The 25,414-nt window shown below is 39.9% G+C and overlaps 1 long non-coding RNA gene across 3 annotated transcripts in view; it reads right to left on the minus strand.

Annotated features, from left to right (window-relative positions):
- The window catches only part of LOC143660877 (uncharacterized), a 127,869-nt gene that overhangs the window by 19,850 nt on the left and 82,605 nt on the right, over positions 1-25,414 (minus strand). The gene's annotated exons all lie outside the window — the stretch shown is intronic.

Here is a 25,414-nt window from a genome sequence, read left to right on the forward strand (position 1 = left end):
TTCTAGGTAGGTAAATTGATAGAACTAAAAACACTTGAAGAAACACATCTCAGTCAATAATGTGTCTCATTTATATGATATGATCAAATGAAAGAAAAATATATTTAACCTGTGCATTTAAGTCAAGAAAGGAAGGTGGGAAATAAGAGGTGTTTTATGTCGACTCTCTGATTCTCAAACCTTGGGCAAATCACTATCTGGACATTCACTTCCTCATATGGTAAAAGAGACACTTAGACAATTTGGCATCTAGGTTCCTTTTTACTCTGGAATTCTTTTATTTGAGTTGACACTGAATAGCTTGTCAGCAAGGAAACAATCAGAAGGGCTGCCACACATATGTATGGTGTTATGTACTATTATTTTGCATTATTATCTACTACCATTCAGATATACTACTGTGAATATAATATTTTTTACCATTGTCTGGAACAATCAAGCATGAGGCAGCAGGGCAAGGCATTTGTAGTATAGAAGGCATCACTCTTTCACAGCCAGAATAAACAACTAATATTTATGGTGATTCAATCTAGCCACTAATTACTGAACAACCACTCAGTGCAGGCACTGTGTTAGGTGCTAAGTCTTCATGGGAAATTAATTTACCATCATATGTTTCAAAAGACAGAAGGAGAGAAATTTGGCAATAACTAACTTAAATATATAACTTTTAAATACGTAAATCTTTGGACTTCCAGAAATTCTTCTTTCCAGAAGCTGTTCAAGAGAGGCTTTTATGCAAGTGCTCAAAGGTAGCAGTTCAAAGATGCTTATTTCCACATTGTTTGTGATATTGGAAAACTAGAAATGACCTAAATGTCTATCAATAGAATGAAAGAGACTTATATGTACCAACATGAAAAGATGTCTGAGATATAGTGCTAGATGACAAAAGAAGGTTATGAAGTAGAAAGTTATTCTTTTGTTGATATTTAGATGTAAGTATATGCACAGAAATATCTGAAGGCATTGAGTAGGACAGACTATTAATAAGGGAAAGGATTATAGAGAGTCTGTCCACATTAAAAAATAATATTCACCTAAAAATAATAAACATATTACACAGGAAAAACACAAGGCAAAACAAATAGAATAGTACACAATGAAAGTTAAGACATTAAGTGTTTAGTAATATTTTCGTGGTGGAACTATTGAAACTTTGTTATTTAGAACAAACATATTTTACAAGAATTTGGAATTGGCAGTAGCTAGAAGCTGTGAACTTTCTCTCAGTTTTCCCTCTCTTCATCCTGGTTGGTTTCCGAGTTTTAACAAAGCTTTTTACCTGAGTTTCCTCTTCAAGAGACCTGATTCAGAACACAGGATAATAGTGAGTGCACATGTGCCAATTTGTTTACCGCGAGTCTCTCAGAGGAAATCATGTACATCTATCTGTCTGTTTACTTTTCCTTGGAACCTAGAAGGTCATCCCTAAAAATAGTCTTGCTCGGTGTCAGAGCTTCCATAACAGAATGTACATATTTCGCATGCTCCACGCAGTTACTGCCCTAAGCTGGGCATATCCAGTTCCCCAAATGGCTCAGATTGGAGGAGGGAAAGCAGCTGCCACCTAAACAGTCCCCCTATTGATTTCATTTTATAATGAATACAAAGGAAACCCTTTAAAAGATAGTACATACCTTCTCTCATTATAAAAGCAAGCCATTTATTGTAGAATAATTAGAAAATACAAATTAGCAAAAATTAAATAAATCCATAATTTACCAAACATGGACAATTTCTGGGAGCCTTTTAGTGCTCATCCTTCTAGCTCAGAAAAACATTTCAAATCTCTGACACATATTGCCAAATTCCCTCTTCAGAACCATTTTACCAAATAACATTCTCCAAGCAGAATTTTTTTTTATTTTTATTTTATTTATTTATTTATTTATTTTTATTAATTAAAAAAAGAATTAACAAACCAATTAGAAATCATTCCAATCTACATGTGCAATCAGTACTTCTTAATAACATCACATAGTTGCATGTTCATCATTTCTTAGTACATTTGCATCGATTTAGAAAAAGAAATAAAAAGACAACAGAATAAGAATTAAAACAATAATAGAAAGAAAAAAAACAAAAAAAACAAAAACAAAAAACCTATACCTCACATGCAGCTTCATTCAGTGTTTTAACATAATTGCATTACAATTGGGTAGTATTGTGCTGTCCATTTCTGAGTTTTTATATCCAGTCCCGTTGTACAGTCTGTATCCCTTCAGCTCCAATTATCCTTTCTCTTTTTTTTTTTTAATTAACGGAAAAAAAGAAATTAACCCAACATTTAGAGATCATACCATTCTACATATGCAATCAGTAATTCTTAACATCATCACATAGATGCATGATCATCATTTCTTAGTACATTTGCATTGGTTTAGAAGAACTAGCAACATAACCGAAAAAGATATAGAATGTTAATATAGAGAAAAAAATAAAAGTAATAATAGTAAAATCAAAACAAAACAAAACAAAACAAAAACCTATAGCTCAGATGCAGCTTCATTTAGTGTTTTAACCTGATTACTTTACAATTAGGTATTATTGTGCTGTCCATTTTTGAGTTTTTGTATCTAGTCCTGTTACACCATCTGTATCCCTTCAACTCCAATTGGCCATTATCTTAGCCTGTTTCTACCTCCTGCTGGACTCTGTTATCAAGGACATATTCCAAATTTATTCTCGAATGTCTGTTCACATCAGTGGGACCATACAGTATTTGTCCTTTAGTTTTTGGCTAGACTCACTCAGCATAATGTTCTCTAGGTCCATCCATGTTATTACATGCTTCATAAGTTTATCCTGTCTTAAAGCTGCATAGTATTCCATCGTATGTATATACCACAGTTTGTTTAGCCACTCTTCTGTTGATGGAAATTTCGGCTGTTTCCATCTCTTTGCAATTGTAAATAACGCTGCTATAAACATTGGTGTGCAAATGTCCGTTTGTGTCTTTGCCCTTAAGTCCTTTGAGTATATTCCCAGCAATGGTATTGCTGGGTCGTATGGCAATTCTATATTCAGCTTTTTGAGGAACCGCCAAACTGCCTTCCACAGTGGTTGCACCCTTTGACATTCCCACCAACAGTGGATAAGTGTGCCTCTTTCTCCGCATCCTCTCCAGCACTTGTCATTTTCTGTTTTGTTGATAATGGCCATTCTGGTGGGTGTGAGATGATATCTCATTGTGGTTTTGATTTGCATTTCTCTAATGGCCAGGGACATTGAGCATCTCTTCATGTGCCTTTTGGCCATTTGTATTTCCTCTTCTGATAGGTGTCTGTTCAAGTCTTTTCCCATTTTGTAATTGGGTTGGCTGTCTTTTTGTTGTTGAGATGAACAATCTCTTTATAAATTCTGGATACTAGACCTTTATCTGATATATCATTTCCAAATATTGTCTCCCATTGTGAAGGCTGTCTTTCTACTTTCTTGATGAAGTTCTTTGATGCACAAAAGTGTTTAATTTTGAGGAGTTCCCATTTATTTATTTCCTTCTTCAGTGCTCTTGCTTTAGGTTTAAGGTCCATAAAACCGCCTCCAGTTGTAAGATCCATAAGATATCTCCCAACATTTTCCTCTAACTGTTTTATGGTCTTAGACCTAATGTTTAGATCTTTGATCCATTTTGAGTTAACTTTTGTATAGGGTGTGAGAGATGGGTCTTCTTTCATTCTTTTGCATATGGATATCCAGTTCTCTAGGCACCATTTATTGAAGAGACTGCTCTGTCCCAGGTGAGTTGGCTTGACTGCCTTATCAAAGATCAAATGTCCATAGATGAGAGGGTCTATATCTGAGCACTCTATTCGATTCCATTGGTCGATATATCTATCTTTATGCCAATACCATGCTGTTTTGACCACTGTGGCTTCATAATATGCCTTAAAGTCAGGCAGCGCGAGACCTCCAGCTTCGTTTTTTTCCCTCAAGATGTTTTTAGCAATTCGGGGCACCCTGCCCTTCCAGATAAATTTGCTTATTGGTTTTTCTATTTCTGAAAAATAAGTTGTTGGGATTTTGATTGGTATTGCATTGAATCTGTAAATCAATTTAGGTAGGATTGACATCTTAACTATATTTAGTCTTCCAATCCATGAACACGGTATGCCCTTCCATCTATTTCGGTCTTCTGTGATTTCTTTTAGCAGTTTTTTGTAGTTTTCTTTATATAGGTTTTTTGTCTCTTTAGTTAAATTTATTCCTAGGTATTTTATTCTTTTAGTTGCAATTGTAAATGGGATTCGTTTCTTGATTTCCCCCTCAGCTTGTTCATTACTAGTGTATAGAAATGCTACAGATTTTTGAATGTTGATCTTGTAACCTGCTACTTTGCTGTACTCATTTATTAGCTCTAGTAGTTTTGTTGTGGATTTTTCCGGGTTTTCGACGTATAGTATCATATCGTCTGCAAACAGTGATAGTTTTACTTCTTCCTTTCCAATTTTGATGCCTTGTATTTCTTTTTCTTGTCTAATTGCTCTGGCTATAACCTCCAACACAATGTTGAATAATAGTGGTGATAGTGGACATCCTTGTCTTGTTCCTGATCTTAGGGGGAAAGTTTTCAATTTTTCCCCATTGAGGATGATATTAGCTGTGGGTTTTTCATATATTCCCTCTACCATTTTAAGGAAGTTCCCTTGTATTCCTATCTTTTGAAGTGTTTTCAACAGGAAAGGATGTTGAATCTTGTCAAATGCCTTCTCTGCATCAATTGAGATGATCATGTGATTTTTCTGCTTTGATTTGTTGATATGGTGTATTGAAGAGTTTGAGGAGAGTTGGTACTAATTCTTTCTGGAATGTTTGATAGAATTCACATGTGAAGCCGTCTGGTCCTGGACTTTTCTTTTTAGGAAGCTTTTGAATGACTAATTCAATTTCTTTACTTGTGATTGGTTTGTTGAGGTCACCTATGTCTTCTTGAGTCAAAGTTGGTTGTTCATGTCTTTCCAGGAACCCTTCCATTTCCTCTAAATTGTTGTATTTATTAGCGTAAAGTTGTTCATAGTATCCTGTTATTACCTCCTTTATTTCTGTGAGGTCAGTAGTTATGTCTCCTCTTCCATTTCTGATCTTATTTATTTGCATCCTCTCTCTTCTTCTTTTTGTCAATCTTGATAGGGGCTCATCAATCTTATTGATTTTCTCATAGAACCAACTTCTGGTCTTATTGATTTTCTCTACTGTTTTCATATTTTCAATTTCATTTATTTCTGCTCTGATCTTTGTTATTTCTTTCCTTTTGCTTGCTTTGGGATTAGTTTGCTGTTCTTTCTCAAGTTCTTCCAATTGAACAGTTAATTCCTGCATTTTTGCCTTTTCTTCTTTTCTGATATAGGCATTTAGGGCAATAAATTTCCCTCTTAGCACTGCCTTTGCTGCATCCCATAAGTTTTGATATGTTGTGTTTTCATTTTCATTTGCCTCGAGGTATTTACTAATTTCTCTTGCAATTTCTTCTTTGACTCACTCGTTGTTTAAGAGTGTGTTGTTGAGCCTCCAGGTATTTGTGAATTTTCTGGCATTCCGCCTATTATTGATTTCCAACTTCATTCCTTTATGATCCGAGAAAGTGTTGTGTATGATTTCAATCTTTTTAAATTTGTTAAGACTTGCTTTGTGACCCAGCATATGGTCTATCTTTGAGAATGATCCATGAGCACTTGAGAAAAAGGTGTATCCTGCTGTTGTGGGATGTAATGTCCTATAAATGTCTGTTAAGTCTAGCTCCTTTATAGTAATATTCAGATTCTCTATTTCTTTATTGATCCTCTGTCTAGATGTTCTGTCCATTGATGAGAGTGGGGAATTGAAGTCTCCAACTATTATGGTATTTGTGTCTATTTCCCTTTTCAGTGTTTGCAGTGTATTCCTCACGTATTTTGGAGCATTCTGGTTCGGTGCATAAATATTTATGATTGTTATTTCTTCTTGTTTAATTGTTCCTTTTATTAGTATATAGTGTCCTTCTTTGTCTCTTTTAACTGTTTTACATTTGAAGTCTAACTTGTTGGATATTAGTATAGCCACTCCTGCTATTTTCTGGTTGTTATTTGCATGAAATATCTTTTCCCAACCTTTCACTTTCAACCTATGTTTATCTTTGGGTCTAAGATGTGTTTCCTGTAGACAGCATATAGAAGGATCCTGTTTTTTAATCCATTCTGCCAATCTATGTCTTTTGATTGGGGAATTCAGTCCATTAACATTTAGTGTTATTACTGTTTGGATAATATTTTCCTCTGCCATTTTGCCTTTTGTAGTATATATATCATATCTGACTTTCCTTCTTTCTACACTCTTCTCCATACCTCTCTCTTCTGTCTTTTCGGTTCTGACTCTAGTGCTCCCTTTAGTATTTCTTGCAGAGCTGGTCTCTTGGTCACAAATTCTCTCAGTGACTTTTTGTCTGAGAATGTTTTAATTTCTCCCTCATTTTTGAAGGACAATTTTGCTGGATATAGGAGTCTTGGTTGGCAGTTTTTCTCTTTTAGTAATTTAAATATATCATCCCACTGTCTTCTAGCCTCCATGATTTCTGCTGAGAAATCTACACATAGTCTTATTGGGTTTCCCTTGTATGTGATGGATTGTTTTTCTCTTGCTGCTTTCAAGATCCTCTCTTTCTCTTTGACCTCTGACATTCTAACTAGTAAGTGTCTTGGAGAACGCCTATTTGGGTCTAATCTCTTTGGGGTGTGCTGCACTTCTTGGATCTGTAATTTTAGGTCTTTCATAAGAGTTGGGAAATTTTCAGTGAAAATTTCTTCCATTAGTTTTTCTCCTCCTTTTCCCTTCTCTTCTCCTTCTGGGGCACCCACAACACGTATATTTGTGCGGTTCATATTGTCCTTGAGTTCCCTGATACCCTGTTCAAATTTTTCCATTCTTTTCCCGATAGTTTCTGTTTGTTTTTGGAATTCAGATGTTCCATCCTCCAAATCACTAATTCTATCTTCTGTCTCTTTGAATCTATCATTGTAGGTATCCATTGTTTTTTCTATCTTTTCTACTTTGTCCTTCACTTCCATAAGTTCTGTGATTTGTTTTTTCAGTTTTTCTATTTCTTCTTTATGTTCAGCCCATGTCTTCTTCATGTCCTCTCTCAATTTATCGATTTCATTTTTGAAGAGGTTTTCCATTTCTGTTCGTATATTTAGCATTAGTTGTCTCAGCTCCTGTATCTCATTTGAACTATTGGTTTGTTCCTTTGACTGGGCCATATTTTCAATTATTTGAGCGTGATCCGTTATCTTCTGTTGGCGTCTGCGCATTTAGACAGATTTCCCTGGGTATTGGATCCAAAAGTTTGGAAGATTTTTCTGTGAAATCTCTGGGTTCTGTTTTTCTTATCCTGCCCAGTAGGTGGCGCTCGTGGCACACGTTTGTCTGCGGGTCCCACCAGTAAAAGGTGCTGTGGGACCTTAAACTTTGGAAAACTCTCGCTGTCCGAAGCGGCTTGAGCCGGCCCGGGGTCCGAACGCAGGGAGGGTTGCTGGTCGCCGCAGCCTGGGAAAGAGCCCGTCCGAATTTCCTAGTCGGCCCTGGGCAACAAGCGTGGCGGGAGGGCGCCAGCGGCAGCGGCCCGCCCGAGAGAGTGCACGTTCCCCGGGAGTCACGGGTTTGGAAGGGGCCTCCCCCACCCGTCACTGTTCTCCGTGGCCTGGGGGTTTCCGATCCAATTCTCTCAGTTGGTCCGGGGGGCTGTGCGTGGTGTGGGCGCCAGCCGCTTTTGTTTCAGGGGACCGCCTCTCCAATTCTCCCAGCCGGCCCGGGAAGGGGGAAGGGAGTAACTCTGGCCGCTTGCCACCCCGCCCGGTGAGGCCCACGCGCCTCGGCGATCTCACCCGAGCTGCTTCTCTCAGCCAGCCAGCCATTCCAGGATGGGGTATGCTGTCTTTTTTATCTCTGTTGTGGCTTTGGGCACTTTCTGTATCGTTTCTACTCCCCTAGTAGCTGTCCTGGAGAAGAAACTAAGATCCGCGCGTCTTACTAAGCCGCCATCTTCCAGGAAGTCCCTCCAAGCAGAATTTTAAGGTACCATTTCCTTACACATTTGTCAATCTAGCATCATTTTTTGTTTGTGCTTTTAGTTGTTGTCGAATTGATGGGCAAACATGGTATCTTGTTTTTTAATGGGCGTTTGTTTTATTATCAGGTAGTTAGTCTGGGTCGCCTGAGAAGCAGACACAAATATGGGATAAATGTGCAAGGATTTGATCAAGGGAAATGCCTGCATGAGGGAAAATGGGGAAGATGTCAGACAAAGCTGTAGAGCCATCACACAGCAATGCAAGCTTGATCCTGAGTGAAGGAAAGAGGGAGAGGTGGTTGGGTAGAAAAGTCCTAGACTGCCATGTAGTCTAAGGAAGGTTTGATAATGCTGTCGGAGGAGTTGTGTCAGGAATGGGCCTGCGTAAATATGTGCTCAGCCACCAGCTGGGGGCAGCCCATGAGTAGTGTGGTTTCTGTGCAAATACAGTGATGGATTTCAGAGACAGCAGCTGGGGCTTTTGATAAATTATGTTTCCAGTGGTTGGAGGATTGCAAGGTAACTTCTCATGGCTGCCACACTAGACTAGTGATACTGGATTTTTAAATATGCTTGTTGGCTGTTTGTATTTCTTTCTTTTTTAATTTCTAAAAGAGATATTAAGAGCATGTCTGATAACAAAAGCTGTAGACTGAGTCCCCAATCTTGGGGTTTGTTCATATCAAACTTAACCCCACAAAGGATAGGTCGAGCCTACTTAAAATTAGGCCTAAGAGTCACCCCCAAGAGAACCTCTTTTTGTTGCTCAGATGTGGCCTTTCTCTCCAGCCAATACAACAAGCAAACTCACCAACTTCCCCCTGTCTACATGGGACATGATTCCCAGGGGTGTGGACCTTCCTGGCAACGTGGAACGGAAATTCTAGAATAAGCTGAGACCCAGCATCAAGGGATTGAGAAAACCTTCCAGACCAAAAGGGGGAAGAGTGAAATGAGACAAAATAAAGTGTCAATGGCTGAGAGATTCCAAACAGAGTTGAGAGGTTATCCTGGAGCTTATTCTTACGTATTGAATACATAGCACCTTATGTAGCGGAGAGGCTGAAGGGAACTGCCTGAAAATGTAGAGCTGTGTTCCAGTAGCCATGTTTCTTAAAGATGATTGTATAATGATATAGCTTTCACAATGTGGCTGTGTGATTGTGAAAACCTTGTGTCTGATGCTCCTTTTATCTACCTTATCAACAGATGAGTAAAACATATGGAATAAAAATAAATAATAGCGAGAACAAATGTTAAAATTATTTAGATTGAAAGGCTAGTGATCAATGAAAGGGAAGGGGAAGGGGTTATGGTATGTATGAATTTTTTTCTGTTTTCTTTTTATTTCGTTTTCTGAGTAGATGCAAATGTTTCAAGACATGATCATGATGATGAATATGCAACTATGTGATGATATTGTGAATTACTGATTATATATGTAGAATGGAATAATCAAAAGTTAAGAATGTTTGCATTTGTTTGGTGTTATATTTTTAAAATAAATAAAAGTATATATATAAAAGAAAAGAGTGTGTCTGATGATTGTATAACGACATAGCCTTTACAATGTGACTGTGTGATTGTGAAAACCTTGTGCCTGATGCTCCTTTTAGCCAGGGTATGGACAGATGCGTAAAAAATATGGATAATAAATAAATAAATAATAGGGGGAATAAAAGGTAAAATAAATTGGGTAGATTGAAATACTAGTGGTCAGTGAGAGGGAGGGATAAGGGATATGGGATATATGAGTTTTTCCTTTTAATTTCTTTTTCTGGAATGATGAAAATGCTCTAAAAATGAACATGGTGATAGATACACAACTATACAATGATATTGTGAGCCACTGATCATACACCATGTATGGACTGTATTGTATGAAGTTTTGACAAACAAATTTATTTTTTAAAAAGTTTCTCCATCACAACATCAGGTCAGCAGTTTTTTGATATGTGAGAGCATTTGGGTATTCCATGGTTAAACTGCACAGTTGTATCTCCTCTGCTTTAAAGCAACTTCTTTGGCCTTGCATGATATTATGTGGGATCATGTGTCAGTAGATCAAACACTATGTGGTCCATAAGATAATGTGTCATCTGAGGCCCTGTAATCAGGAAAGTAAAATCTGTATCCAGAATATGTTATTATGAATCACTTCTCTGTCCAGGGTGAAAGGGATCCAGCATATTCAGTTTGCTATCAAATGTATGGTTGGTCTCTTTGAAGGACAGTGTTACTTTGGAGGCTGTTTTAATTTGCTAGCTGCTGGAAAGCAACATACCAGAAACGGATTGGCTTTTAATAAAAGGGGATTTATTTCATTAGTTCTTCAGAGGAAAGGCAGCTAACTTTCAACTGAGGTTCTTCCTTACCTGGGAAGGCACAGGATGGTCTCTGCTGGCCTTCTCTCCAGGCTTCTGGGTTCCAACAACTTTCCCAGGGGTGATTTCTTTCTGCATCTCCAAAGGCCTGGGCTGAGCTGCAAGTGCCGAGATGAGGTATGCTGAGCTGCTTGGGCTGTGCTATGTTGAGCTCTCTCCTTTAAGCACCAGCCAATTAAATCAAACATCATTCATTACAGCAGGCACGCCTCTTAGCCGACTGCAGATGTAATGAACAACAGATGAGGTTCACATAGCATTGGCTCATGTCCACAGCAACAGAACTAGGTACCTTCACCTAGCCAAATTGACAAGTGAATCTAACTACCACAGAGGCTTTGCATTGGTCTCAGTCACTGGCAGATCAAATGTAGGAGTTGTATCAAGATCAGCTTTGGTAAAATGGAGTTCATGCTACTGAGTCCATTCAGAGCTTCTACTGTTGCCACCATTTATGTAACCATTGCACTAACACTAGGATGGCTGTTGGCAGAGATTGGCTGACACCAACTATTTCCTCTTGTGACTGCTGCTCGGATGTCCTAAGTAGAGAGAGAGAGACAGGTCCCCAGGAAGGAGAATCCTACAAGGTGACAGTGATAACATTCTCCCAGTCCTTCCTCAGTGGACATTTGTCCATTGAAGCTTGCAACTATGCACTAGGAAAAGGAGAGTGTGCAGACATTTCAAGGACTCTAAAGACAGAGTCAACTGATATTGATATTGATATTAGTATTGAAACTGAGAACATCATCAGAACTGCCCTTTCCATGTGGGGGCTTATGATGGCCAGACAAAAACTGGATTCCTGGCCAAGGTCCATCATAATCTGTCCAAGTGTTTTTTTTAAAATGACTTTTGCTTTTTTATTGGCTTGTCTGTTTTTCTTATTTGTGAACATGCTCTATATATTCTTGATATGGACTTTTGTGCATGAATATGTCAGAAATATCTTTTTCCATTCTTGATGCTTTGTCCTTTAACATTTTGTTACTGCCTTTGATGAAAATAGAATTTTAATGTAAAAAAAAAAGTATATCTGAACCAGAGCCCTTACAATGGTTATTTAACTTTGTAATAGATACATTTCCTCCTTTGGAAGGGTCCTGAGGTTCTTGATGAATAGGTGGCCCAGAGAATTTATGCATGTTCCTGGTGAACATAATCTTTTCCCTCTGATCCCCACTCTACCCCTCCCTAATTGCAATGGGCAGGAGAGAAAAAAAAAAAGGGAGATGCTAGTAGAAGAGGTGGAGTCAGAGTCACTAGAACTTTACAATTAATTGGAACCAGGTGCAAAGGAGTTCCACCTATCCCAGAAGATTCAACACTTGTGTTAGGAAATTGGTGGTGACATAGTGGAGGAGATGTCCCACTATGAACTCTGAAGCTCATCCTCTCCTTCCTCTCCAGGAACCTTACTCCAACAACTATGTTTTGTCATCTACCTTAATTATTATATATTATATATTATATATTCACTTTCACTGTCTCTTTCCACTTAAGGCTTTTCAAGATTCTCCCACATTAAAAAAAAAAAAAAAAAAGAAGATAAAACCAACCAAAAAAAAAAACCCTTTCTCTTTGAGAAGTGGTAGGAAGAGATTACTCATGTTCTTGCCTTAAAAAGTAGGGAGTCAAGGGATGCTGTTCATGATTAATGGAACAAAAAGTGGAGGCCTGAATAAGGGACAGTAGATTAACTGAGAATGGTGATACTGTTCACTTTGGAGAAGGGAAAGGGAGGGGCATAAGTGAACTAAATCCCCATTCAGCATATCATGAAGTTAGTAGATACTGTCTAAGGCTGATTAATAAATAAATAGCCATATAAGTAGGTTAATTAGAGATAGGTTATCACAAGATAGATAGCAGGTCAAAGTGCTTGCCTCTGGGCTGGGGTAGGGTAGACCAGACGAATTGTTGTTTTTTTTGAACCATGTGCATGTGTTTCTTTGATGTAGTTTTTAAAGCTTTTTTTTTCTTTTCTTTTTTAATGGTGGGGTCTGAGGCCTAAAAAAATTTCCCTGAACTCATATTTTATGGCTAGCACCCCTTTTCTAGTTTGCTAGCTGCCGGAATGCAACACACCAGAGACAGATTGGCTTTTAATAAAAGGGGATTTATTTTGTTGGTTCTTCGGAGGAAAGACAGCTAACTTTCCACTGAGGTTCTTTCTTACGTGGAAGGCACAAGATGGTCTCTGCTGGTCTTCTCTCCAGGCCCCTGGGTTCCAACAACTTTCCCCGGGGTGACTTCATTCTGCATCTCCCAAGGCCAGGGCTGAGCTGCTAGTGCTGAGATGAGGAATGCTGAGCTGCTTAGGCTGTGCTATGTTGCATTCTCTCATTTAAGCACCAGCCAATTAAGTCAAACGTCACTCATTGCAGCAGACACGCCTCCTAGCCGACTGCAGATGTAATTAGCAACAAATGAGGTTCACGTACCATTGGCTTATGTCCGCAGCAACAAGACTAGGTATGCTCACCTGGCCAAGTTGACAATTGAATCTAACTAACACATATCCACCCCTTGTCAACTTGGCAACTTCAAGCATCACCTTAGACAGGTGCAAAAAATTCTCTTCTTGCTGTGGACCTGTGAATCTCAAAACAAGTTGTCTAATGCCAAGATGCAAAGGAGAATACTCACAGGATACAGATTTTCATTTCCATAGGGAGAAATTGGAAGAAACACAGATGTAAAACCTGCAGGGCAAGTGCCATGGAATTTCAAAGTCTGAAAGTCATTCATCCTTTGGCTTAGGAAGTGGCAGTCCCACCCTTTCCGAGGGCCTATGCAGTGGCCCGCCTCTTTCCAAATCAACCTCGGAGAACATCGAGGAGACCACCTCTGGGCTCCACTCTCTCCAGGCATCAGGGCCACCCCTGGGCTCGCTGCCATTTCTGGGGCACATGCTCAACCCCTCCACATGGTGGCAGCCAGGCTCTCCCCGTCCCCCAAGGAGCGTGCTATGCCTTTTCCAAGGCCCAAGGCTGCACAACTATTCCACTGCAATAAGAGGGGAGACTCATCCTCGCCCTTCAGGGTAAACTCACCCTCTCCCTGTATATGGGTGGGTCCACTTTCCTAGTCAAGGTTTCTTGGCTTCAGACCCAAGCTTCCATGGTTCTCACTCTGTAAACTCCAATTTTTTCCCTTTTGTGTCCTCCTTTGTCAAGATTGGCAGTGGTTCCATTTACACCAACAGTCTCTTCAAACACTCAAGGACTTCGTCATCAATCTCTTCACAGTTCCTCCAAAGTCTCCCCTTTAGCCATCCAAAAACTGTTCCAACATATCTGGTATTTGCAAACTGCAGCAGCACCCCACTCCTGGTACCAAATCTGTTCTAGTTTGCTAGCTGCCGGAATGCAACACACCAGAGACGGATTGGCTTTTAATAAAAGGGGATTTATTTTGTTGGTTCTTCAGAGGAAAGGCAGCTAACTTTCCACTGAGGTTCTTTCTTACGTGGAAGGCACAAGATGGTCTCTGCTGGTCTTCTCTCCAGGCCCCTGGGTTCCAACAACTTTCCCCGGGGTGACTTCTTTCTGCATCTCCCAAGGCCAGGGCTGAGCTGCTAGTGCTGAGATGAGGAATGCTGAGCTGCTTAGGCTGTGCTATGTTGCGTTCTCTCATTTAAGCACCAGTCAATTAAGTCAAACGTCACTCACTGCAGCAGACACGCCTCCTAGCCGACTGCAGATGTAATTAGCAACAAATGAGGTTCACGTACCATTGGCTTATGTCCGCAGCAACAAGACTAGGTATGCTCACCTGGCCAAGTTGACAACTGAATCTAACTAACACAACCCTCCTCTTCTTCCTTAAAATATATCCCTTACTACAGTAAAAACAGTGGCCAGCAAGTATTCAAATATTGTTATGTGCCGTGCTTTATCTTAATTGCTTTATAGTCATCAACTGATTTAATCTTCAAAGTGACTTTAATGAGCTTGACCTCTTGAAGGAGTTGTCTATCATCACCATCCCCATTTTCCTATCATCCAATCTCTCCTTAATCCACTGCAGACTGGTTTTTGTCATCAAAACTCTGTTTAGACTGGGTTCAATAAAGGCACCAATAACTTCCCTGTTGTTGAAACTAGTACACTTTCAGCGTCTTCAACTCCGTTATTAAATCTTCTCCAGTGGCTTTCATAATGTTGCAGTCTTCTGCTTTTCCTCCTACCTTTCTAGCTTCTTCTCAGTCTCCTTTAATGTCTTTCTTCTATTCAGCTCCTAAATGTTGCTCTTCTTCAGAGTTCTTTCTTACCCTGATTGTTCTCATACTTTATATCTCCTTGGATTATTTCAGAGACACATTACTGAGGTTACTATCAATGACACTCAAACCTTTATCTCTATGCCAAACAGTTCTTTCTCTTGAGCTGTATAAACCCATAAACCATGGTCTACTGACTTTTTGACCCAAGTATCCCACTGGCACCTCAACTCAACATGCCCTGAATGACATGCATCATCCTCTATCCCTGCCCGTCCTCTTGTGTTACCTCTCTCACTGACTACCCTCCTTCATACAGCCAGCTAGGTTCCAAATGTGGACATTGTCCTTGACTCCTTGGCTGACCACACCGAATCAACCACCACATCTAATCACATTGAACCAACCACCAAGTTCTATGCAGTCTACTTCTTGGCTATCTCACCATTCCTCCTCATCTAGGGTCTTGCTAACTTAATTTATACCATCATGTTCTCGCATGTAGCTAGGGAAGTCACCTGTTCATTGGTTTCTTTACCTACAGTTTGGACTCTCTTGTGTCCTCCACACTGCAGCCAGAGCGATTCATTCTAATATGCAAATCCAAACTTACCTCTGCTCTGCTTAAAAGCATTTAATGATTTCCTGTACTCTCAACAGATTCCAGCTGGCCTCTGCTCTCCTCTACCTCTGGTTACTTCGGCTCTGGCTCCTCCTACTCTGGAATGCTTGTAGCCTTCAAACTCTCTCCCTTATTTTCAGGCAGTTACATTCACCACTCCCTCTTCTGAGATTGCCCTTCCTACTCCCTTTTCTTTCTGTATAATTCCTGCTAGTTCCGTATTTAGCCTAGAGGCTTTCTTTCTGATGGAGGTCTGTCTTGACCCCAAAGGGTGGGTTAGGTGCCCCTTCTGTAACTTCCCACAGGACCTTATCACAACACTTAGTCACCAATTGGATTTACCTGTGATGTCTCTGTCTCTTTCACTAATCTGCAAGGTTTTAGAGGGCAGTTAGTCTGTAATCTGCTGAATGAATTATGGGAGGCTGCCCTATAGATTGGAAAGAACATAGAGTTTGAATTCAGACAGACCTTGATTTTGAATCCCTTCCTTTCTGATCTTGCTTATTTCAGCTGAGATCATGATTTCTTTCTCACAGAGTTGTGAAAATTAAATGAGCTGACACATAAAAATGGCCTAGCACAGTACCAGGCACACAGGAGCCTCCACAGGCATTTTCCCAACTCCCAGCCAGCGGGAACCCGGTTGCTTGGAGAGGAATAATGATGACTCTCCAGGTGGACCACCCAGGAGCAGAGACCCTGCAGAGAGCTGTAAATTGAACCAGAAGTAGGACCTAAAGGTACAGAAGGCTTGGGAGTCACCAGCTTAAGGGTATGAGCTGAGGTGTAGGGATAAAAAAATCACCCAAGGAAGACTGTGCTTTGGAGTCATCTAAGGCTTAGGAAGCCATAAAAGGTGGACTTGCTTTTGAAAAAGAAATAGAAGGAATGGCCTGCAGGGTGTTAGAGGAGAACTAGGAGGAAGAGGGAGGAGCAACAGTGTCACACAGCAGAGAGGCTGGGGGGAAAACGCCAGTGACTTTGGACTTGAGGTCACTGATGTCCTTGGCAAGAGTGTTGATGGTTGTTTTGAGTGGTTAATCATTTGTTCTAGGGCGGAGGAGAAACAGGGGGGCCATGTGGGTGGACAGCGAGTTCCAGAGCAAAAGCCATCTGAACTGATAAGCTGGGAAGGAAGAATTGAAGATAATAGCAGCAAAAGCTGTCTGTAAATTAAGCACAGAGAGCAGCAGGGGCACACACCAGTGCCCAAATGCACATGGCCACTCCCACTTCTCACTCCCCTACCCCAGACCCCACAATTCCTGCCCTACCTAGGTAAAAGTTGGAATACCTAGGCATGGGTGGCAGGAACATGCTGTGCAGGCATTTACAAAAGTTCATATAGAAGTGTTTGCTTTTCATTAAAAACTTCCATCTATTATCTTCTGGGTGGCAGGCATGGCGCTGAATGCTTTGTGCATATTACTTCATTTACTCCTCACAACAGTCCTTTAAAATATTATCCTCTATTAATATGAAAACTGAGGCTCAGAGAAGTTAATTAACCTGCTGGAGGTCAAATAACTGGCAAGTGAGTTACAATCAAAACTCCAATTTCTGTGTCCCCACCATCCTTTCTCTTTCCAGCCCTACTAGACTTGGAGTGGGGAGCGGGGTGGGGGGGAGGGGTGGAGCCTGGAGAAGTCAGTAGGGCTTCCGGAAAGTTGGGGAACGTGCTTTGTGTACAAAACTCCTCATTTCCCTGACTTTCCCAAGCCGATAGTGAATTAAGCTTACCGTCTAAACCACAGGATGCAACATCAAGAGCAGTCCTAGGAATTTTCGGAGCTGATGAAATGTTCTATAACTGTGCTTTTCCAATACAGTGGCTATTGGGCACTTAAAAAAAATGTGCCTAGTGTGGTTGAGGAACTAAATATTTAGTTTTATTTTAATTTTAGTTATTTTAAATTTTATAACATACTGAATTCAACAACTTGGTAATATGAAACTACTTTTCTGATTTAAAATTGTGAATTGTAATCTAAATGCAGATCAAGTATTTCTCATGAAAATTTAGCATCTGAATTGAGAATTGCTATACACTGGATTTCAAAAAATTAGTATAAAAATGTAAAATAACAATAATTTAGAATTAATTACATGTTGAAGTGATAATATTTTGGACATATTGGATTAAATAAAATATAGTATTAAGGTTGATTTTTTAATGTGGCTACTAGAAACATTTAAATTAAATATGTGACTCATTTCTGTAGGACAGCACTAATCTAGAGATAGAGTCTTGCTATTACCATATTTCAGTTAAGTGGTGGAGTTGGAAGGTCTTTCCTTATCTTTTACTAATTCAGACCTTTCCATCCCTCCTTCCTATTCATTCTTCCTTCTCCTCTAACCCTTGTGGTAGGCAAGATATTAAGTACCTAATTATACCTCTTTAGGGTGTTTCATTTTAATGCATTAAATGCATTAGCGTGGTACATTTGTTACAATTAATGAAAGTATTTTAAAATTGTACTATTAACTCTAGTCCATTGTTTATAAAAGGGGTCATGTGATACTTTGCGTAAAGGAGTGATTGATTGACTTTGGATTTCCTGCCTTGGTGAAGGAGGGAGGAATTTGGCCTTCTAGGAGACTCTTCTGATAGATGCCTATGGCATCATTATTTCTTGGATTTCCAGGATTATCCAAATTTTACGTGGTCTGATTATGGGAGTAACTCATACTTGTCAAACCTTGTACCCCAGTTTAAGGTTCTAAAATGTGTATATATAGGAAACTATCAGTTGTTTTTGTATAATGCTATTCTCCCTCTTCCTAAAAGTGGCCCTTCCTGAGGAATTGAAGGACACCTGAGGCTGCAAACCTGTCTGTGGTCCTGCCACAAATCAGAGAGGCCAACTCTTATTGGGAGATCAAAACACTAAAGTTTGCTTATTGCCAACGTCTCTGTTTTCTGGAGTCCGTAATTAAAAGGGCATGTGGTAAAACCCTTTATTCTCTTTTTTTATGGTCAGAAAACTTATATTTAGAATTTGCCAGCTGGACTCAGTTTAGATGATCCCAGTTTTGTTGGCAAAATGTCATAGTCAGGAGCCAGTTGAACATAAAGCCTTCTTCTCTCCATCAGGCCTGATCAGAGTATTGACCTTGTTGATGTCAATGTCATAGAGCTTCTTCACAGCCTGTTTGATCTGGTGCTTTTTGGCCTTGATGTCCACAATGAACACAAGTGTGTTGTTGTCTTCAATCTTCTTCATGGCTGATTCAGTGGTTGGGGGAACTTGATGACACAGTGGTCAAGCTCATTTCTCCTTGGGGCACTCTTCTAAGGATATTTGGGTTGTCTTCTGAGATGCAGCATATTGGGCCAGGGGAATGTGGGTGAAGTGTGGGGTTTTTTTTTTGTGGCTGTGAACACCTTTCAGTACTGCTTTCTTGGCTTTCAAAGCCTTTGCTTTGGCTTTGGTTTTGGGAGGGGCATGGACTTCCTTCTTCGTTTTCAGCGTCATCTCCCTTATTTATTCTTGATTTTAAAATAAAGTAGGCTCAGTTTCTTTATGTAAATTGGCAATAATAATAGAAAAGGGGGATGTTTGGGTGGACTCATTAAGTTGCTAAGAAGACTAAATGAATTCATATTTGTAAAGTCCTTAGACCTATGTCTGGAAAACTTAATCAATGTTATCCTGTACTGCATAAGAGACTTTTAAATGTGTGTCAGATGTACTTTCCTCTACTAGTGAGGCTCTGTTTTCAGTTACAGTTCCAAAAAACATCCAGAAGAAGGACCGTGATTGGCTTAGCTTGGGTCAGTCTCCAACCTTAGAGCAATCAAGTTTGGCCATGGGAGCGGAGACATAGAAGAGTATAGTTGTTCCTATTGGAACCCCATGGTTGGGGGTGGGGAGTTTGGACAGAGCAGTTCCCCAAAGCAAGGGAGGGTCCTGGGCAGAAGCTTGCCATGCTAGTCCTCAGCTAGTGCTGCCCAGGAAAAGCATGGCTTCTGCTCAAATATTGCAACAGAGCCCAAATTTGTTGCAACTGGATGCTGTCAGCTAACTGGACTCCTTGAAGCTGATTAGATCTCTTTTTTTGTTAATAAGCATTTAGTTTATTAGAGAAGTTGTAGTTTTACAGAAAAATCATGCATAAAATACAGAGTTCCCATATACCCCTCTTTCATTATGAACACCTTGTATTAGTGTGGTACCGTTGTTACAATTAAGGAAAGAATATTTTATAATTGTACTATTAAATCTAGTCCATTGTTTACAATAGGGCTCACTGTGTTATACAGTTCTATGTGGTTGTTTTTTTAAAATTTTTATTGTAATAACATATATACAACTTAAAAATTTCCCTTTAATCCGCATCCAAATATTTATAATTCAGTGTGGTTAATTATGTTCACAGTGTTGTGTGACCATCACCACCAGCCCTTACCAAAACTTCACAATCAACCCAAATAGAAACTCTGTATAATTAAAGATTAACTCCCCATTCCCAACCCTCATCCTGCCCCCTGGTAACCTGTATTCTAGATTCTGACACTATGAGTTTGCTTATTTTAATTATTTCATATCAGTGAGGCCATATAATGTTTGTTCTTTTGTGTCTGGCTTATTTTATGCAGCATGATATTTTCAAGATTCATCCATGTTGTTGCATGTATCAGAACTTCATCCCCTTGTATGGCTGAATGATATTCCATTGTATGTAATACCACATTTTATTTCTCCATTCATCAGTTAATGAACACTTGGGTTGCTTCCATCTTTTGGCAGTTGTGAATAACACTGCTATGAACATTGATGTGCAAGTATCTATTTGAGTTACTACTTTCAATTATTTTGGGTATATACCTAGAAGTGGGATTGCTGGGTCATATGATAATTCTATACTTAACTTTCTGAGGACTCACCAAACTGTCTTCCACAGCGGCTGCATCATTTTCCATTCCTGCCAGCAATTAATGAGTGTTTCTATTTCTCTGCATCCTCTCCAATATTTGTATGTTTGTAATTTTCTACTTTTTTAACAAATAGTGGCCATTCTAATGGGTGTGAAATACTATCTGTGGTTTTTTTATTTGTTTTTTTTTTGGCCTGGGCAGGCTCCAGGAACAAATATTATCTGTGGTTTTGATTAACATTTTTCTAATAACTAACGATGTTAAGCATCTTTTCATGTGCTTTTTTTGGGATGTTTGTTTATTTTCTTTGGAGAAATGTCTTGTTCTAGTTTGCTAGCTGCCAGAATGCAACACACCAGAGATAGATTGGCTTTTAATAAAAGGGGATTTATTAAGTTAAAAGTGTATAGTTCTTAAGAGGAAAGGCAGCTAACTTTCAACTGAGGTTCTTTCTCACATGGAAAGGCATGGGGCAATCTCTGCTGGCCTTCTTCCCAGGTCTCTGGGTTCTAACAACTTTCCCTGGGGTGATTCCTTTCTGCATCTCCAAAGGCTGAGCTGCGGGTGCTGAGGTGATGTATGCTGAGCTGCTTGGGCTGTGCTACACTGAGCTCTCATTAAGCACCAGCCAATTAAATCAAACATCATTCAGTGCAGCAGGCATGCCTCCTAGCCGACTGCAGATTTAATCAGAAACAGATGAGGTTCACAAGCCATCCTCTATGAGGATGAGGTCCACACATATTCTCTATTGTGCTTCATTCTGGGGGCCTTTGATTACCAAGCCCTTCTCAAGCAGGGTTTGCTGCACTTGTCTATTCACCATCACAATTCAGCAAAGGAGTGCCAAGAGGCACCTAAGTGGGTCCTCTGAGTTCCACATGTATTCCTCCCTGCCCCCATTGTGGCCAGGAGCTCTGCCTCCACTTGCTCATCAGGAACGATGACTTCTGCCAAGATGGTGACTCCTCTTCTTGCCTGCTGGCTCCTGAACACAAGGAATCCAAAGCGCCCTGGCAGCAGCTACAGTTTACAGTTCACTGAGTCCACTGACAAGAGTGCACTCTCTTTAGGAACCAAGCCCTCTAATCCTGCAGAGCCTGGAGTTTCAGGGCTGGGAAACACAAAATCCTCCTGTGGGCTACTGGAAATGAGGCTAATTGGGACCACTCCTACCCCCACATCTTGGTTCCCAGGTACATATTTTCTTCTTCCTGGGAATATAGCACCATATAGAAGTCTCTGATTCAGTATATGTACTGCATCGTGCAGGATAGCCACCAAGAACATTGCCCCTAAGATGACACTGCAGCTATGTCTTCAGCTGGCCATTCCTTCACGCTACCAGGTTGGTAGCTTCTCCTTTGCTTAGAATGGGGTTCCCTAGTCTGGCTATGTTGTGTGGGATGCCATGCCTGTGGTTAAAGCACTCTATAAATCATTGAATAGCAAAGATGGCTGATGTCTGAGGACAAGGAAAGCAAATCCATACCCAAATCAGTGTCTATTTGTGTGAGAATGAATCTCTGGCTCTTCTAGGACAGAATGAGCTCCATTAGTCAACTTAATAACCCTTGGTCTCCTCAAGGAATAGAGCCATATCAGGGGTTGAGTGTTGTTCTCAGTTGCTGACAGGTTGCATATACAGGGGCAGCAATAGTGAGGTCACCTTCGATAAGTGGGCCCATATGTAGCCTCCATCTCTGCCACTGTGGTCACTCCACTCCTGTGCCCTTGTGCCAGTTCCAATGACATAGTCTGGCCAATGTTGCTGGTTGAGTCATTTTATCTCTTTGGTCATTCAGTGCGTCTTCCATGGAGGATCTTTTTGGTGGATGGATACAAAATCCTCTCACTTTGTGCCCACTCCCATATAGCCATCTTCATGCCTCTATTTCAGACCTCCTCATCTCCTTTCTCCCATTGTTTTTCATTCCAGGGACCTGACCAGCCTGCTAGGACATTTGCCACTGTCCATAAGTCCACAAATATTCTCACCTCAGGTGGCTTTTCTTTTCAACTAAAGTACTTGAGCAAGTCTGTTGCTTATAGTTCTGCCCATTGGGAACCTTTGCCCTCTCCACTGTCTTTCAAGACCAACATTGAGGGTTACTGTAATGAAGTTGCCAGTCATTTTTGGCTTGCACCCACATATCAAGCTGACCCATCTGAAACCAAGTTTATGATTTTTCCTCCTCCTTCAGCTGGTCTTACTGGTCACCTCCCTCCCCTGCATACAGCCATGGATGTGAGCTGAGGGAGGGGCATTAGTGCCCTTATCAGGTCCAGGGTATCCCCAGATGGACAGGCTGGGATTCAACTATAGTTATTTACCTAGAAGCCCAGAGAGGAAGTGGATACAGCTCCTGATAAGGGCAACTATTACCTTGAGGGAGAGAGGACTTTGCAGTGTCTTCTTCCACATGGGTGGTGTTAGCTCTTAGTAGGGAGGGTTTGGCTACTTCTGCAGACTCTGAGAGTTCAGGGAAGTTTGCAGAGCCACTATCTTTGGGTGTACCAATCCAGATGCTTCCATCCCATGTTTCAGGTTCCCAGGTTTTCTCAACCAGGGACCTGACTTTAATAACAGATACGCCTTGGCTGAGCATACAACTGTTCTGGGGGATCTTGAATTTTCAAGTTTTTAATAAACAGCCAATCCCATTGTTCTTGCATATGTTGTCTCCCCCTTCCTCTCCCACACCCCCACCCTCTACTCCCTAACATTTTCAAAGGCTTGAGTCATCTCACCAGCCAGGACATTCTCTGCTGAGATATTCTCTCAAGTCACCACTGGTGATATTTTTAGCAATTGGCCTATCACTTATGGCAAGGACTATCTGTGCCCACATTTCACTTGGGATGGTGGTCCTCCTTGCCAGCCAGGAGATATGAGGTCCAGTCCCAAACAGAGTTTCTTTGTTTTGGACCTTTCCAGTACCAACTGTGTTGATTAGGTTCCCTGGGAAGCAGATACCAAGACAGAGTTAGAAATGTAATGTCTACTAAAGGACAAAAGGGAAAAGGAGCAGGGAAAGTCGGGGAAAGTCTTTAGACTGTGATGTGGGTCTGACACTTGTGAAAGGAGAGGTGAGAGGAAGAAAGATTGGGTTGGAAGAGCTTTAACCTGAGTGTGAGAGAGAGAATCTCAGTCAGCACACAGAGAGGGCTCATATTGGGCAGAAATTTCCAGGTCCCAGTACCTCTGCTGTGTTCAGTCACAGGCTGGGAGCCTTCTGGGAGAATGTGGTTATAGCACATAGTGCCTGGAAGAAGAAGGCAGAAGAGGGCTTCTGGGATTTTGGTAATGATCTGTGTCTTAGTCTGGGTGCTGGTTTTATTTATGCATTCATTTTATAAAATTTTATCTTGCTTTTGATTTGTGCACTTTTATGTATATATGCTAAATCTCAATAAACTTTACTAAAAAAAGTCATAAGTCTCTGCCTATGGCAAAATTACTAGAGACTCTAAATCAGGATTTGAAACTCAAACCTAACTGCTCATACTTGAGCAGTTTGGAAATATACATAGAAAGTCTTAGAAACATGTATACCCATTTCTAGGAACTTATTGCAAAGAAAAGATCACACAATGTATAAAGTCTTAGGTACAAAGATGTTCCATCATTGCACTGCTTATAGTATTGTGGTGGTGGGCAGTCCCTGTGCAGCTTGCTACCTTTTCCTGGGACCTACAGCATCCTGTGCTCAGGATCATAATGTGCCAGCCTGGTGGGATAAAACACAAACCTCTAGTAGATTAGGGGACTGTTAGTACATTCCTTCCCCTATTGCCCCGAGCATATATAAACATTCACTGAAGATAGTCTAACTCTGGGGACCATGTTTTATGACAGCCAGCTCACAATCTGGTGGTACATCTGTCCCTGGATGTGGAATGAGCAGGATTCCTCCACTATAGCAGCACAGGGTTGCAAGAGAGGGGTGCTGTACACAGAAAATCTCCCTGTGTCCTGCTGGCTATGGGAAACCAATGCCCACTAGTGAAGCTCACATTACTCTGTTTCTTTTCTATGTGAGTGAAATGTCTCCTATCAGAGCTTATGTGAGTTGCGCTTTTGCTGGCAACCTTGACACCTGTATTATGACATTCCTTTAGGTGTCTCTCCTGACCAACAGAATCTAAATTTCTGTCAGTATAGGACCTGCTCAATAAATTATGGTTTATTCATACAACAGAATACAATGAAACAGTTTTAAAAATGATGATGAAAATATAGACATGGGACTATGTTTGTGCTATAGCATTAGTAAATGAAAAGAAGTAAATAAGTGGCACAAAAATGTTTAATTTGGCCTCTTTTCCCAAAATGTAATATGTGAATGTATTTATATTTAGTGAAAAGATTATGAGTATTGTACATAAAATGTTAGTAGTGGTTATCTTTAGATAGTATATTTAAATGATTATTTTCTTTTTCTTTTAAATGTAGTTTTGAAATTTTCTAAAATGAAAATTTAGTGCTTTTCTAATCAAAATTCTTCAGGCCATTAGGGTGCGGCCAATCCAAATCCAAACCCAATAGGGTGGCTACTATTTTTTTTTAAATGGAAAAATAACAAGTGTTGGCAAGGATGTGGAGAAATAGGAACCTTTGTACATTGTGGGTGGGAATGTAAAATGATGCAGCCTCTGTGGAAAACAGTTTGGCAGTTCCTGAGAAAGTTAAACATAGAATAACCATATGACCCTAAATCTAGATATATACCCCACAGAATTGAAAACAGGGACTGAAACAGATACATATTTTTTATTAAAAATTTTTTTATTAATAAAACCAATCAATATACAATATGAACATTTTTTAATCACATAGTTGTATATTCATCATCATGATCATTTCTTAGAACACTTGCATCAATTCAGAAAAATAAATAAAAAGAAAACAGAAAAAAATTCATATATACCATATCCGTTGTCCCTTCCTTTCATTGATCACTAGCATTTCAATCTACTAAATTTATTTTAACATTTGTTCCCCCTATTATTTATTTATTTTTAATCCATATGTTTTACTTATCTGTCCATAAGGTAGATGAGTAAATTTATACATATGAATTTTTTTCTGTTTTCTTTTTATCTTTTTCTGAATTGATGCAAATGTTCTAAGAAATGATCATAGTGATGAATATACAACTATGTGATGAGAAAAAAGAATGTTCATATTGTATGTTGATTGGTTTTATTAATAAAAATTAAAAAAAGAAAGAATTCTCTACTTGGGGAA

The sequence above is a fragment of the Tamandua tetradactyla genome, chromosome 17 (assembly GCF_023851605.1).
Source record: "Tamandua tetradactyla isolate mTamTet1 chromosome 17, mTamTet1.pri, whole genome shotgun sequence".
Classification (NCBI taxonomy): Eukaryota; Metazoa; Chordata; class Mammalia; order Pilosa; family Myrmecophagidae; genus Tamandua; species Tamandua tetradactyla.